Genomic DNA, 18,007 nt, shown 5'->3' with positions numbered 1-18,007 from the left:
ACAATAGAATGATTTGACTCTGCCCACTCTGCATGAGAAAAATATGCCATTTCTCATGCTTGAGTTTGACTGCACAGCCACATAAATATGACATCACTCTCCACACATCACACATTGGAAAATATTTTTAGACTCTCCAAGTCTGATGCTATTTATCAACGTCAATACAAAATTTAAGTCTTTCACATACATGTGTTTTGTAATATATCTGCCCCACTTTTGAAACCTTTCAGCTGTTTCATATCACATGCCACTTAGCAATAGGAAATGATTGCAATATGTTTTTAAAAAAACATGATATGCAGATATATGCTTATATTTCTATAGCCTTCAAAAATAACTGGTGAAAATTCGCCAATTCCTTGCTGAAGATATGTGCATAGACACACCTGATTTTTTGCACTAATAATTGTACCTGGTTAGTGAGAGGAGGTTCTTCAGAAATAGTGGGAAAAGAGAAAGAAGGAAAGTTTCACAAATTCAAGAGAGCAATGTAAAGCAAAATGAAGGAGATGGAGGAATGTAACTAGTAAACAAAAACTTAAGATACTCTTTCAGCAGCACAATAACAACATGTTTCATTGGGTAATATTCTTTAACCTTAAAAAATACTGTAACTGTTTCAAATTTTAAGAAAAAAAAAAAAAAAACAGTACAGCAATTTACAGACATTATGCCAATGCAGTTCTATCAAAGAAAGGCTTCTTCTCCTAGGCTTTTAAGAATACTTCTATGCAGTTTGAACCCTTTTTGTTAGGAAATGTTTCTTGTATTATTTGTTTACTCTTGTTGTTGTTTGTTGCCGTCAAGTCGGCCCCCGACTCAAGGCCACACCATTCACAACATTATAGGACCATTGCCATCCATAAGGCTTTCACTGGCTGATTTTCAGTAGTAGATCGCCAGGCCTTTCTTCCTAGTCCACCTTACTTCGGGAACTCCTACAAAACCTGTTGAATATCATAGCAATGCACAAGCTTCCACTGACAGGTGGGTGGTAGCTGCGCATGAGGTGCATTGGCCAGGAATTGAACTTTTTTTTTTTTTTTTCCATATGGAAGGTGAGAATTCTACCACTGAACTACCAATGGTCCACTATTGGTTTAAAAACCAAAACCAAACCCACTGCCGTTGAGTCGATTCTGACTCGGCAGAGTAGAACTGCCCCACAGAGTTTCCAAGGAGCACCTGGCGGATTCAAGCTGCTGACCTTTTGGTTTGAACCCACCCGGTGATTCCGTCGGAGAAAGACCTGACAATCTGCTCCTATAAAGATTACAGCCTTGGAAACCCTATGGAGTAGTTCCACTCTGTCCTATAGGGTCTATATGAGTCAGAATTGACTTGATGACATACAAGGACAATAATATGTTTTGTCGGCAAGAGAAAGAACATGGAGGTTTGTTCTAGAAATAATCCAAGCCTAGAATGGAGGATGTAGGTGAGAAGTTTTATATAGATTAATAAACCTGGACTGTAATGTTAGTCCATATAGGGCATGAGTTCTTACTTTTCTACATTCTCTCTGCAATAATTGCCACAAAAGGGGTTGAACTGGAAGGGCTCTCAATTTTCTTCCTCTTTCAGGATTCTATCAAAATTATCTGAATTTGCCTTTAAAATGTGCCTTTATTCTAATCGTTCCTTTAAAATCACAATTTATGTCTGACTCAAGTAGAATAATAAACAATACCATCAATACCACAAGTATTTGATCAAAAAAATGCTGACTACTCTTTTTTCCCCCCTTATAGTATGGCTTGATGGCACAGTGGTTAAACACTCTGCGGCTAACCGAAATGTCAATGGATCGAACCCGCCACCCACTCTGTGGGAGAAAGATGTGCCAGTCAGCTTCCATAACGATTTACAGCCTTGGAAACGCTGTGGGACAGTTCTATTCTGTTTTATAGGGTCACTATGTGTCAGAAACTACTCAATGGCAGCGGGTTTGGTTTTGGCTAGTATTGACCAGCTATTTCCTTAAATTGACTAAAATCAATCTGTTGTTTAGAAAGTCATATGGACATAGATTAGTTGGGGTAACTTTTGAGACAAAGGTGGCCATAGTAAGTTAGTGTCTAAACAGGGACCCCAACGCTCCTTTTCCACCCAACTTTGTTGGTTTAATGACATGACTTTATTTTGACTAAATTATAAAGCAAAGGGTATGGTGGTTTTTATTTATTTTGCCAATTCAACTTTTTACAAGTATACAACTTATTGACAGCAATTACAATAATCAGCTGTGCAACCCTACCCTTAATCAACACGATGTTTCCTTCACCATTAACTCCCCTTCTCCCCATCCTTCCACCCCTGGTAACCACTAATAAACTTTGGTCTCTAGATATCTGTCTTTTCTTATCTTTTTATATAAGTGAGGTCAGACAAAATTTGTCCTTTTGTGATTGACTTATTTCACTCAGCATAATGTCTTCCAGCTCCAACCATATTGTAGCATGTATGAAGACTTCATTTCTCCTGCTGGCTGAGTAGTACTCCATTATAAGTATGTGCCACGCTTTGTTTATCCATTCATCTGTTGATGGGCATTTAGGTTGTTTCCACCTTTTGGCTATTTCGAATAGTGCTGCAATGGACAATGGTGTACAATTCTTTTTTTGAGTCTCTGCTTTCAAGTCTTTGGGGTATGTACCTAGGAGTGGAGTTGCTGGGTCGTGTGGTAGTTCTGGGGACCCTGGTGGAACAGTGGTTAAGAGCTCAGGCTGCTAACCAAAAAGTTGGCAGTTAGAATCAACCAGCCACTCCTTGGAACCCCAGTGGGGCCGTCCTACTTTATCCTACAGGGTCACTAGGAGTTGGAATCCGTTCGACTGGCAGCAGGTTTAGTTTCGGTTTTTATCATAGTTCTACTTTTAGTTTTTTGAGGAACCACCACATTGTTTTCCACGGTGACTGTACCATTTTGCATCCCCTCCAGCAATGGATAAGGATTCTAATTTCCCCACATCCTCACCAATGTTTATTATTTCCTTTTTAATCTATCTTAGCCATCCTTGTGGGAGTGAAATGGTATCTCATTATGGTTTTGATTTGCGTATCTCTGATGGCTAGTGACGATCTTTGCATGTGTTTGGTGGCCGTTTGAATATCTTCTTTGGTGAAATGTCTGTTCAAGTTCTTTGCACATTTTATGGTTGAGTTATTTGCCTTTTTGTTGTTAAGTCATCGAAGTTTTATATATATTTTGGTTATTAGATTTCTTTCAGATATATGGTTTCTGAAGATATGCTTCCAGTCCGCAGCTTATCTTTTCACTTTTTTGGTAAAATCTTCCAATGAACAAAAGTTTTTCATTTTGATGAGTTTCCTTTTAATTTGTCTTTTGCTATTTGGGCTTTTACTATTAGATTAAAATACTCCATAGCTAAAAAAGGCCTGACAGCATTGCCTCTACTTTTTCTTGTAAGAATTTTATGGTTTTAGTTTGCACTTTTAGGTTCTTAATCCATTTTGAGTTTGTTTTTGTGTATGGTGGGAGGCATGAACCCTGTTTCATTTCTCTGCCTGTGGAAATCCAATTTTCCCAGAACAATGTACTGAAGAGACTCTTCTTTTCCCTTTGAGTGGACTTAGCACCTTGTCAGAAATCAGTTAACCGTAGATATATGGGTTTAGGCATGGTGGTTTTTAATAATATGAATAATATAAGTTAGCTCAGAACATTCTTATTATATAATGTGTTTTTAATGAAGGAAACTAATATGCCTGAACATATTAGTTTCGATTCCACCCTTAGCTCTATCCTAAATTGTTAGGGAGATTTGCCAATGGCACACTAATAGCAGTAGCACTCAGGCCCCCAAGGCTGGTTTTAAACACCTAGTTTCACCATTACAGTTATTGTTCATTTCATCTTAAAATAGGAATAATACAGCACTCATCTGTTTCAGATATAGCTCTATCACTCCTAAATAACCACTAGTGATAGCATTATGCTACAAATAAAAACTATAGTCAAAAATCCAATAAACAGATCCTAGTCCTCAGGTAAATTCTAAAGATAGAGCCCGTGATGGGCGAGGAAAATCAATGTTCTTAAGGTAGAATAAGGGAAGAATGCTTCATTAATAGGTAAGTGCGCTTTTTAGTGTCTTCTTACAGTTGTTGATGCACTTGTATGCTTGTTTTTCAGAAGTGGAAACCCCCAACATGGTCCAGAATAGGAGGTTTTCCAATGAAGGGCAAGATGCTAGTGTGTACCTGATCTGTTATCCTTTCAAGATCTTTGAAGCACAGGAGAAGCAGAGAACCCAACCTGTGCTTCTGATCTCCGGATTAGCAGGTAGGCTTATGCTTCTTCTTTGTATCACCCAGTGATACCTGTCCATGTTTTCTTGACCTGGCTGGAATTACTGTTGACCTCTCTCTGAGCACTTGTTGAAGGACTTACGGATACTACAAAAAGACAGATCTCGTGAGACTGGTAAAGATAGGAAAAGTAAGTCCATATGAACACTGCTGTTGTTTGAGGCCTGATGTCAGATTCATTTTTATCTCCCCAAGTGGGAGTACAATAAAAAATGTTCTAGAAAAAAGTGTTTGTTTCTGCTCATAACAGTCATAGCAGACAAAATAGCTGGGTGAGAGCTGAAAGAGTCATTGCAGAATCTGGAAGATAAAAATAGATTAAATAACAAACATACGCTGTGAATAACATTTCTGGAGCACAAACTATGCAATGTGTACTCTGAGGAGCGCAAAAAAAAGTAGAAGCTGACCCTGCACATGGTGTAAGATGATGTAACAAAACAAAACAACACAAAATCAATCAATTCTCTTTTACTCAACCTTAAATATGTACGAGGCTTCATATTTGCTGCTATGGTGTATCCTCAGTATTTCTATATGCAAGGAACTGATAAGTGAATTGCAGAGAGTGAGCACATATATATCAAAAGATGACTAGCAATACAAAATTATGCTAGGATGGCTAGCAATTTCTTAACTTACATGGAGACAATAATTCTTACTTCATAGCCTTTTGTGGGGGTGGGAATGAGTATTAAATGAAAAGCAAAATACTGAAGAGCTCTAGGCAAACTTGAGTTTTATTTCCTGCTCTGCTGCTTATGAGATGATGTTGGACAGGTAACTTACCTATTAAAAGCCTCAATTTCCTCATCTATAAAAAGGGAAAATGACAGTAATAGAAAAGTGCTCTGTATATAATAAGCACTTAGTAAGTTAGCTAATGGAAACCCTGGTGGCCTAGTGGTTAAGAACTATGTCTGCTAACCAAAATGTCAGCAGTTCAAATCCAGCAGGCACTCCTTGGAAGCTCTATGGGGGCAATTCTACTCTGTCCTATAGGATCACTATGAGTTGGAATTGACTCAACAACAACAGGTTTGGTTTTGGCTATGTTGACCCTATGGGACAGAGTAGAACTGCCCCATAGAGTTTCCAAGGAGCACCTGGCGGATTCGATCTCCTGATCTTTTTTGGTTAGTAGCCATAGCGCTTAACCACTACACCACCAGGGTTTCCGATATGTTAGCTAATATATGCATTAAAATGCCCAACACAGATCTTGGCGTATATAGTTGTTAAACAAATGTGATTTTTTCATCCTTTTTTCTCCATGTGTCAAATAAAAGAGATCAGTAACAAGAAATAACATTTACAACAAATGTGTCAATAGAGATAGACAAACAAAGGGAGAGTGATGAAATGGGCCTTATCTAATCTAAACTACAAACAGAAATACCCAAAGCCAAAAAGCACTAGAGCAGTGATCCACAAAGGATGCCTCTTAGAGGCCCTATAGGGTCTGTTGTAATGGAATCCATGAGGAAGTTCCATTGGTGGTATCTTCAGATCATCTATCACCACTTCCACTGCTCCCATGAGGTCCAGGCCACATCACCTTGTACTTGGATTACTGAAGCGGCCTTCTAACTGGTTTTTTAGCTTCTAGAAGGCACCCTGGCAGTGCAGTGGTTAAAGTGTTTGGCTGCTAACCAAAAGGTAGGCAATTTGAACCCACCAGCCGTTCCATGCGATAAAGATGTGGCAGTCTGCTTCCATAAAGATTATGGGAAACCCTCATGGCATAGTGGTTAAGTGCTACGGCTGCTAACCAAGAGGCTGGCAGTTCGAACCGGCCAGGCGCACCTTGGAAACTCTGTGGTACAGTCCTACTCTGTCCTATAGGGTCACTATGAGTCAGAATCGACTCGACGGCAGTGGGTTTTATCTTTGCCCCCTTGTGCTATATTTCCATATAGCCAGTGATTCTTTTAAAATGTTAGTAAGATCATAGCACTCATTTGCTTAACCCAGTTTCATTCACGGCAAAAGTTCAAAACCTTATTATTTTCTGTAAGATCTGAGCTTATGATCAGCCCCTTTGTTCTCTGGTTTCTGACCTCATCTCCTTTCACTCTCCCCAAGCTCTCTCTCTCCCAGCCCCACTGGCCTCTTTGTTGCTTGTTGATCATACCAAGTAGCCCTTTGCCTTAAGACTTTTGTACTGGCTGTTCCCTCTACCTGAAAGTCTTGTCCTTCAGATAACTCCCTCTCCTCCTTCAAACCTTTGCTCAAAGCTCAACTTCTCAATACCAGTTGCTGCTAGTCAATTCTGACTCATGATGACACGATGTGTGTCAGAGTAGATCTGTGCTCCATAAAGGTTTTCAAAGGCTGGGTTTTTGAAATTAGATTGCCAGGCCTTTTTTCCAAGGCATGTTTGATGGATGGCTTTTGTGTGGCCTTTCTTACCATGGTCTTATAACTCCCACCCAAGTGATTGGGTCAGACTGTGCAAATAGGGATAATTGTGGTCCACCAAGGGGATTGGTCAATTTTGCTGTCCTACTGGGCTTGAAATAAGCCATCCCAGAGGAAGGAAAGGAGAGGATCCCACCAAGGAAGAAGGGCCAGCATGTCCTTTGGACCTGGGATCCCCGTGCTGAGAACCTCCTGGAACCAGGAGGCTGAGAAAGAAAACCATTGCACTGAAGACAGAGGAAGCAGTGGCGGGGGGAGAGACTGGCAGGAGAGAGCTCAGTGGGCTTCCCAGCCCACGGAGCAAGAAAGCTGAGTGCCTGGGGTGCCTCTGGGGACTTACTGGCAGGGACTAAAAGAGCTTTGTAACACTTGTCTCTGAGCAAGGCAAAGGCAGGATCCAAGGAGAGGTGTGCCTGTGACATGGCTGGACAGGAGCTGTCCTGAAGGAAGAACTGTATCCCAAATGTTCCTGACCCTGAAATGTAACCTATTTCTTCTCTAATAAACCCCGTAATTGTGAATATTGTCTATGAATTCTGTGTGACCATTACAATGAATTATCGAACCCAGCAGAGAAGTAGAGAGTGCTGTGGGAGGGATGGTTTGTGTCAGAATTAGTAAAGACGGGGGAGAGAGGAGGTGTGTCTGACCCCTGCCTTGTAGAAATCAGCCTTGGACTGTTGACCTTTATGACCTTTATTCTCCTTTCCCCTTGTAAAGTTAGAGGAGGTCAGATACCACCCCCACACCATTTTTACACACATTTGAGCAAACTCAAATTTCCAAACTTTTAGTTAGCAGCTGAGTGCTTTTACCATTTGCCATGTGCAGGGACTCCTAACTTCTTAATGGTCCTTGTTTATGTAAAATTGCTAGCTATCCCCTGTCCACCATCAGCACAATAGATTTCCCTTATCCTGCTCTGCTGATTTTTTTCATAGTATTTATCACCTACTTAATTTACTTATTTATTATGGCTATTGTACTGTTTCACCGAATATCATTGCAAGAGAGAACCAGTTCTTGGTAGCCTCGCTAGAACGCTTTGAGATATCATAAGACATGGAGGCAAAGAAAGGGAAAGGATCTTACCAGCCATCTCTATGATGACCAAAGAGGCCATTTTGGTCAAACTGAGGCTATGAATTCAATTATTAGGTAGGTAACTTAAATCAGGATCATCTAGCAAGTCTTTAAAAACGAATCCATTGATCTGACAGATTGTGCAATGAATCCTTAATCTCTGGATATGACCTTTCCGGAAAACTAACGGGCAAATGCAGAGAAATAATACATTTGCTGTGCTCACCAAGAAGAGTAGTTCATAAAGTCAACATAAAAAAAGAACCAGTTGCCATAGATTCAACTTCGACTCATGGCGACCCCATGTGTGTCATAGTAGAACTGTGCTCTGTAGGTTTTTCAATGGCTGATTTTTCAGAAGTAGATCATCAGCCCTTTCTCCCAAGGTACCTCTGACTGGACTTGAACCACCAACCTTTTGGTTAACAGCCAGTGCATTAACCACTTGCAGGACCCACCCAAACAAAACCCACTGCCATTGAGTGGACCTAAAAGTTGACATAATCATCCTCATTATTTGTGTCAATAGATGTCTTTAGAGAGATACCCAAGGAATAGCTCTAACCCTCTATTGCCTGCCTTACCTCTGATACCAGAGGGATTTCTTTCCTTTTGCTCCTTTTGTTTCCTATCTAATGTGGTATGGGCCCACATTCAATTCATACAAAAACAGTAAAAACTGTTACATTTTTTTCCCCAGACACACTGTTTATCATTTACAGTTTGTACCTAAAGTGTGGAATATATATTTTCCTCTTACCAAGACAAGGTCTTGTTTCCAACAATTTGTTTCAATGGGCCACAGGGGAAAATAGGTGTTTTTTTCACATAACCAGATGTGAAATATGGATTTTTCTTTTAGCAATTTACTGAGTGACATATTTTTTTCTCTCCCTTCTTAGCTTTTTCTTCTTTCAAATCTCTCACAGTGACACAAAATTTTGTGAGCAAGATAAAATGTACAGAACTTGGTGATGGAATTTATTCTAAGTAACTTCTTTCTCATTAAGGAAGACCCTTGATGCAATGGATTGTCACAGTGGCTGCAACAATGAGCTCAAACATAACAACAATTGTGAGGGTGATGTAGGACCAGGCAGTGTTTCGTTCTGTTGTACATAGGATCACTACGAGTTGGAACCAGCTTGAAGGCACGTAACAACAACCTCTTTCTAACTAATATCTATTTTCATTTCAAGTTAATAGGACAATAAATTCCATTCAGTCTTCTTCATTTGAAAGGAAGTTGAATACAGGAAAGCTTTATGTTTTCTTTACCATACTATGTACTACATAAAGGTAAATTGGAGAAGGCTCTTTCCTTATTAGTAAAAATCATGTCTAAAAGAAGAAATGTTAAATAGAAAATTCAGAATGCAAAAAAAAGGCACTTCAGACACTGTTAGAAGGAGAAGAATAGTGCTTTCTATGTGAAAAGTTTTAAGGAAATAAGGAGCGTATTGAAAAGAGTTTTTGTTAGTTTCAGTTGCTTTCTAATGACTGAGCACTGTCACCTTTTATTATTTCAGACTGATGTTCCAACATGCTCTCTCACATTAAAAAAAAAAAAAATCTGTGGCTTTTTTTATGAGTCAAGTTAACATCAAGTTTTAAAGAAAAGATTATCCATTCTTTTTGGTAGAAACCACTTTTATGAGGACCCAGAGAGTCTTAGAACCACCTCACAAAATGTTTGAAGTATATGAAATGTAAATAATACATAAATCCTGTTATTAAAAACTCCAGGCAAGATGGCCTAACCCCCAATTGGAAAACCAGGTTATGGACTGAGAACTAGTGAGAAGGAGGAGCTGGGAAGGTGTTTAACTAAAATGGTGCCTCTTTAACTCTCTAAGTGTGGACTGTATGACATGCTTACATTTTTTCATTATGACCCTAAACCCATATGGAATGGCCCAGTCACACAGAAAAGACACACAGTCACACCTGCTGTCAAGGGACCCAACACAATCACAGGACTTCAGCTCACTACATGTTTTGGTTGCTATGGTTTTATCACTCAGCCCTGAAATGTAGACAGGCCTGTTAAGAGGAATAAACTTTCAACAGCTTAAAAAATCAGTTTCTATGTCTTATCTGGTTGAAGGGCACAGCAGCCATCTCCTAAGCTTCACAGATGTTAGAACCAGGGAATCTAGGATGTGTTCAGATTCTTTGTGCTTTACAGTTTTTGTTTTGTTTTTTCAACTTCTAACAGCTTCTGAAATGCATGTCTTCATAGATCTTTTACCTACTGTAGCGTCGCCGGCAACAGGTTTAGAATTGATGAAAATGGAGCGTTCATTCCAGATTTGCTCAGAGGAAATTCCCTTTAATAAGAGATGAAGTAAGCGACATTTCAGTTTTACTTTGCAAGTAGAGTTAAATTAATTTATTTTTAAAAGGCACTGCCAGAGTATATTTCGTTTACATTTTATTGCTATATAGGGTTTGTACACTTGGTTTTAGGCCCAAGGTAGAAGGAAATGAAAACGAGCTGTTATCTCTCTCCCACATCCTCCAGAAAGCTGGAAGATAGAGACACGTGGCCCCACCATTAACAAATAACCACTAAACCATGCTTCTATTACCAGAAATAGTACTGCCAGATGGCTGGTACCAGGAGGAACATACCAAGGAATCATGCTCATTTTTTGTTGTTAAACTTGTTTTTTTTTTAAAAAAAAAAAAAACACTTAAAACACAGGTGAGGGGTCTTAGTGAAAAGGGTACAGATTGAACTGTCTTATTTGCCTTGCTTGTTCTAAGAACTCAGGTTGCCCTTAGACCTAACCTAATATCTACCCCCTTTGTTGTAATGGATGCCAGAGTCAGAAACAAGACTCCAGCACATGCTCTGTTTTGAGCCATATCTCTGGAAGGAGAAAATATGGATTGTATTACAGGCTGTAATAATCAATGACACAGTCTACATTACATCTAAAATTCTCTCTGGGATAGTAAATAAAGTCTGCCTGACCTGTTGCTCGCTTTCATGACTCATGACTTGGACTCAGAGTTATTAATTTCACCCTATTAGAAGTACTAACCAGAGAAAGTCGCTGAACTCTTGAATCCATCATTGACCCCAATTTGACTTTGGTTAAAAAAAAAGAAAAATGCCTATTTAGATATGGGAAGGGGCTGTGTCAGGTCCCTCAGGGACTCAGCATTGTTAAGGACAGGTTAAAGAAAACTTCCACCACGGCAGTTTGAATCTACAAGCCCTAAAGCTGTCATATGCCAAGTTCAAGTCTATAAAACTCACAGCACTTTCCACCTGCTTTAGTCCATCCTTGTTTACTTTTAAGCAATGTCCAAAGGCCTGTTCTCAGGGTGAGATAGTTTAACTCTGATCACACCATGAACCTGATCTGGCTGACTGGACTTCAATCCCTAGAACTCTTTCTGCCTACACGATTCCTCTGGCATGGAATTTTCCAATGTCTCCTTGATTTGCTATTTAACAGGATCCTATGTGAGGGACTGGTAGTTCAATGGTAAAATTCTTGCCTTCTATGTGGGTGATCTAGGTTCAATTCCCAGCCAATTCACCTTGCATATTACTCTGATGCTGAATAAGTTTCAGTGGAGCTTCTAGACTAAGACTAGGAAGAAGAGCCTGAAAATCTATTTCCAAAAATCAGCCAATGAAAACCCTATGGATCACAATGGCCTGATGCACAATCACGGGGATGGTGCAGAATCGGGCAGCATTTGTTACATTGTGCATGGGGTCTCCATGAGTTAGGGCAACTTGATGGCAGCAAACAACAACATTTACACATTACCTTTCCCAGTGAGTCTCAGAGCCTGTCAAGTGTCGGCACCAGACCTTGGGCATATGTTGTTGCTTGTTATAGATTGAATTCTGTCCTCCCAAAATATGTGTTGGAATCCTAATTTCTGCACCTGTGGATGTAATAAAATGTAATGCAATGCAATCCCTTTCCATAACACAATCTAATGTAATATAGGCCATACCAGTGTAGGGTGGAGCCTAATACTAATCACTTCGGAGTTATGTTAAGAGCTACATAAACACAGGGACTGGAAAGCACAAGCAGGGAAAGGCAGATCACTTGTGAGGATCATCTACAAGCCAAAGAACCTGGGGCTATTGACAAGGAAGTAATAGACCTGGTCAAGACACTTATTTGAACTTTTAGCCTACGTTTGTTGTTTTTAGGTGTCACCGAGTTTATTTTGGCTCATTGTAACCACATGTGACAGAGGAGAAGTACCCCATAGGATTCTGTAGGCTGTAATTTTTATGGGAGCAGATCGCCAGGTCTTTCTCCCAAGGAGCTGTGGGTGGATTCAAACCATCAACCTTTCAGTTAGCAGCTGAATGCTTAGCCTTTGTGCTACCAGGGCTCCAAAACTATGAGAAAATAAATTCCTGTTCTCTTCCTCTGCCTTCCTTCCACTGCTTCCACAGTGTCTTTCTCTGTGTACTTTTCAAGTAAATTGCATTGAAATAAATTACTTTCTTAAAAAGGACTGTTTTCCTGTATAGGAAAAATGCCTTAAGACAAATTGGTTCTGTAACACCATAGTTTATATTCTAGCCCCACAGGCAAAACTTTCAAAAAGGATCCAACTATTACAAATATTTCTCCCAAGGAGCAATTAAAAACCAAATCTAAATGAACAATACTTTCTTATTAATGGGCTATGGGAAACATAATAGTGATACTTCTGAAATTATTTAATATGGCAGTGATATACTGTTTTAGAAGTCTACTAATTTATTTTCCACTTCTAATCATTTAGCGATTATATCCCTCACATTAAAAAGGTTTAATGAGATATTTAATAAGTAAAGACTAATTTTTAAAGAGCTTTGCTGCCTCAATCGTATATAAAAATAGCCCTTAAGAAACAGGAATTATATTTCATGGAAGAACCTCTGAGACTGTCCTTTTGTGTAATGAAATGATTTATATATTGACAGCACGCTACAAAATAAAGATTTCTTCTTAGTCTAATGTGTTGGTGCCAAGCTTAGTGAATTGTAATATGGAAAGACATACACTAAGCTTGGGTACTCATAGTCACGCATAGGTTCTGTTGGTCTGCACAGCCAGCATTTCCTTCCCCACAGACAAGTGAGTGTTCAGTTTTTCATGAGCACAATTAAGTGTTCGGCAATTCCCCCTCTTCGCGATGTTATGCATAATTTGTTATGATCCACACAGTCGAATGCCTTTGTATAATCAATAAAACACAGGTAAACATCTTTCTGGTAGTCTCTATTTTCAGCCAAGATCCATCTGACATCAGCGACGATATCCCTTGTTCCACATTCGCTTCTGATTCCGGCTTGACTTTCTGGCAGTTGCCTGTCAATGTACTGCTGCAACCATCTTTGAATTATCTTCAGCAAAATTTTACTTTAGTGTGATATTAATAATATTGTTCAATAATTTTCACATTCTGTCAGATCACCATTCTATGGAATGGGCACAAATATGGATCTCTTCCCCTTGGTTAGCCAGGTAGCTATCTTCCAAATTTCTTGCCATAGATGAGTGAGCACTTTCAGCATTGCATCCATTTGTTGAAACAACTCTACTGGTATTCCATCAATTCCTGGAGCCTTGTTTTTGCTTGGACTTCTTCCTTCAATACCACTGATTCTTGATTACATGCTACCTCCTGAAATGGTTGAACATTGACCAAATCATTTTAGTACCGTGACTTTATATATTCCTTCCATATACTTTTGATGCTTCCTGTGACCTTCAATATTTTGCCCATAGAATCTTTCAGTATTGCAACTTGAGGCTTGAATTTTTTCTTCAATTCTCTCATCTTGAGAAATGCCAAACGTGTTCTTCCCTTTTGGTTTACTAACTCCAGGTCTTTGCACATTACATTGTAATACTTTATTTTGTCTTCTTGAGCTGCCCTTTGAAATCTTTTGTTCAGCTGTTTTATTTCATCGTTTCTTCTTTTTGCTTTTGCTACTCTGCGTTTAAGAGCAAGTTTCAGAGTCTCTTCTGAGACTCATTTTGGTGTTTTCTTTCTCTCCTGTCTTTTTAATGACCTTTTGCTTTCTTTGTGTATGATGTCCTTGATGTCATCCCACAACTCATCTGGTCTTTGGTCATTAGTGTTTAACGCATCAAATCTGTTCTTAATATGGTCTCTAAATTCGGGGGGGGGGGAGGGGGATATACTCAAGGTCATATTTTGGCTCTTATGGACTTGTTTTAATTTTCTTCAGCTCCAACTTGAACTCACATATGAGCAATTGATGGTCCGTTTTGCAGTCGCCCCCAGTCTTGTTATGACTGATGATACTGAGCTTTTTCATTCTCTCTTTCCACAGATGTAGTTGATTTGATTCTTATGTATTCCGTCCAGCAAGGCCCATGTGTATGGTTGCTGTTTACGTTGTTGGAAAAAAAAGGTATTTGCAATGAATAAGTCTTTGGTCTTGCAAAATTCTATCATTTGATCTCTGGCTTTGTTTCTATCACCAAAGCCGTATTTTCCAACTACTGATCCTCCTTTGTTTCCAACTTTCACATTCCAATCACCAGTAATTAGCAATGCATCTTGATTTCATGTTTGATCAATTTCTGACTGCAAAAGTTGGTAAAAATCTTCAATTTTCTCATCTTTGGCATCAGTGGTTGGTATGTAAATTTGAATAATAATCATATTAACCGATCTTCCTTGTAGGCATATGATACTGTCCTATCACTGACAGCATTGTACTTCAGGATAGATCTTGAAATCTTCTTTTTGACAATGAACGTGACATCATTCCTCTACCTTTTGTCATTTCTGGAATAGTAGAACATATGATTGTCTGATTCAGAATCGTCAATACCAGTTCATTTTAGCTTACTAACTCCTAGGATATCAATCTATATGTATTTCATTTCATTTTTGAGGACTTCCAACTTTCTTAGATTCATACTTCATACATTCCACGTTCCAATTAGTAATGGATATTTGCAGCTGTTTCTGCTTATTTTAAGTCATGTTGGATGAGCAAATAAAGGTCCCAAAAGCTTTATTCCAACCACATCATTAAGGTCAAAATTTGAAACCCGTCCACCATTGGCAACCCCGGTCATATTTGAAACACTAGTGGCATAGCTTCCAACATCGCAAGAACACAAAAGTAACCACAATGCAACAAACTGACAAACAAATTGATGTCTTTGAATTATGCTGTTGTCAAAGATTATTAAATATACCATGGACTATCAAAAGAATGAACAAATCTGTCTCGGAGAAGTACAACCAGAATCCTCCTTAGAAACAAGAATGGCAATACTTCATCTCATGTACTTTGGACATGCTATCAGAAGGGACCAGTAACTGGAGAAGGACAACATGTTTGGTAAAGTACATGGTCAGTGAAAAAGAAGACGACCCTCAATGAGATGGATTGGCACAGTGACTGCAGTAATGGACTCAAGCATAACAACCACTGTGAGGATGGTGCAAGAGCAGGCAGAGTTTCATTCTGTTGTACATAGGGTCTCTATGGGTTGGAACGGATTCCATGGCATCTAACAACGACAACATATGATAACGTTCGGCAAATGCAACATACCAAAGTTCCTGTTAAGTGTAAAATTTTTACTCAAATCAGTGTATAGTTTATTGGTAATAAGTTATATGCTATTCTTGTTTACATTGGTATTTCCTACATGAAAGTCACACTACAGGCATAGAAAGGTTTCACCAACTGAATAATGTGAATAGTTTGGATTACAAAAGTTTGTTCACCCTTTGACGCCAACACGGCCTAAACTGCAACATCTCTCACCGTCTCATTAGGTTTCCACTATCAAGGGCTTAGACATTCCATGAATCATGACTTTTTAGTCAATATAGCACAAGGATTTCAACTTTCGGTAAAGGAGTGGCTCTCTAGGTAGAACGAATGCCCACTTAACTAAGCCTTGCTTGGCTTATAGCAGTATTTGTCTAGCTTTCTTACCTGGGTGGAAAGGATTTTAGTAGTGGTAAGATTTTCCTTTCAGGGAATTTTGCAAACAAACTCTTTCATTTATATAATTATATAGTGTGTATGGATTTATATATATGGATTTTGATATGGTTGTTTTAAATTCTCCAATTAATTACAGAATCTTTCATTTGATTTTAAAGCTTATGGCTTCAAAATTTTTTTCAATTTAACTTGAGATGGTCTATTTCTTGAGTTACTCAGAATGATAGCATCCCTGAAACAATATGGACTCACCCATGGTTGTGAAATTTCGTTTTTGTTTAGAATAGTTTCATTTTTTGTTTTTGGTGAATGTAAAATAAAATCAAATCTATATACGTATTTATGCATACACATGCACAAAAACAAAGACAAAAAACTCAGAATGATCCTTAGGTATACATTATGGGTTAAACACAAGTTTTGATTCAGTAATGACTATGTGCATTTTTCCAATATTTAGAGAAGGTTGCTATGAGTCAGAATTGACTTGGCGGCAATGGATTTTTGATTATTCTCTAATGTAGAGGAAATAATATACCATGGTATCAAATGTTCTTTTCGGATAAATAAATCAACTGAAGAAGGCTTTTATTTATTTGTTTCAAGTAACCAGCACTATTGATGCAACAAAAAAAACAACAAAAACTCCAACAACTCCCCCAACACTACTTCAAGTAAACATCTCAAACTTCATTTTAGAATGCATTCTTCACACTAATACACACACAAAAAAAAAAAACCAAGACCCAGGTTTTATATGTATATAGATGTATATATAAAGCAATATAAACAATTACTGAGCTTCATCTTCTGGACAAGAATGCCCAGGTAGTCTCTCTTCATAAAACGCAGTTACGATTTGAGGGCACTTTGTGTTTGCCTCTTTTGCCAGCACCGAGTCTGCCTCATCTGAATCTTTCCAATTCAGGAGAAACATGAATTCTCCACTGCTGTCTGTGGCCCCAGTTGTTCATTTAGGATCAAGAACTCTGGCAAAGCCTCTTGGTTTGTCAGCAGCATCTCTTTTCTTCTTTTATTTGCTGCCATCAGATTCATTGTCAGGTAAAGATTTTCTTTTTGTACCATCTTTTCCTTTACCAGCTTTTTGAGAATTAAGAAATGCTTCAGTGAATTCTGGACAATCCAAATTTTTTTCAGGTTCCCAAGTATTGTCAGCGTCTATGACTCCCTTCCACTACGTCACCTTTCCATTCGCCACACATCAGTCCAGCACTTCTTCTACCACAAATTCTTCAGGTTCTGCCTTTTCAATTTCTTTACCTTTCCACTCTCTTCCCTTCCCACTTTTTTTTTTTTTTTTTTTTACCACCTTCGAGGTGCTCCAGGCCCTCCCAGGTCTGTGGCATTTCCAGCCCTCCATGCCTAAAGCTCAACCCACATTTGAAGAGGAGCCAAACTCAGGTTTTCTGAACCCAGGTTCAGAATCTTTTTCACTATAGCAAGATTTAAAAAAAAAAAGTTACTGAGTTGATTCCAACTCATGGTGACCCCATGCATGTCAGAGTGGAACTCTACTCCATAGGGTTTTCAATGGCTGGTTTTTCAGAAGTAGGTCTCCAGCCCTCTCTACCAAGGAGCCTCTAGGTGGACTCAAACTTCCACACCTTTGGTTAGTAGTTGAATGCATTAACTGTTCGCACCACCCAGGGACTCCAAATAACAGGATACATCTCATTTGCTTAGCATCCGACATCCTAGGACAAAATACCAGCAATTTCATTCCAAAAAAAGGGCCAGAAACTCTAGAGAGAAAGGGAATATATTTACTTCATGAGATTTAAAACCCAGTATGCCCCTTTCCTGGAGCCCTGGTGGCACAGTGGTTAAGTTCTCAGATGCTAACCATAAAGATTGGCGGTTCGAATCCACCAGCTGCTCTTTGGAAACCCCATGGGGCAGTTCTACTCTGTCTTATAGGTTCACTATGAGTCAGGATCAACTCCACAGCAATGGGTTTATGCCCTTTTTATTTCAAGCCAAAGTTAAATTGGAGTGTATTAAATGTGTATGCTTAAAAATGTAAAGAGCAGTGACTCACAGTAATTTTTTAAAGAGTTAAATTACTAATCCATTCTCACTGAAAAATTAATGGGAAATGTTCCTACTCTTTTCCTGCCCTCATTTCTATATTTTTTCCCCAAGCCTCAGAGAGAGGACAGGAGGAAA

The 18,007-nt window shown here is 38.9% G+C and overlaps 1 pseudogene; it reads right to left on the bottom strand.

The window, feature by feature from the left end:
• Window positions 1-16,184: 16,184 nt before the first annotated feature.
• Window positions 16,185-17,201, bottom strand: LOC100655562 (chromobox protein homolog 3-like; annotated as a pseudogene).
• Between the last annotated feature and the right edge of the window lie 806 nt (window positions 17,202-18,007).

Source organism: Loxodonta africana, chromosome 5, assembly GCF_030014295.1.
Source record: "Loxodonta africana isolate mLoxAfr1 chromosome 5, mLoxAfr1.hap2, whole genome shotgun sequence".
NCBI classification, from domain to species: Eukaryota; Metazoa; Chordata; class Mammalia; order Proboscidea; family Elephantidae; genus Loxodonta; species Loxodonta africana.
Note: the sequence above shows the minus strand (reverse complement) of the source record. Positions and strands in the feature narration are given on the sequence as shown.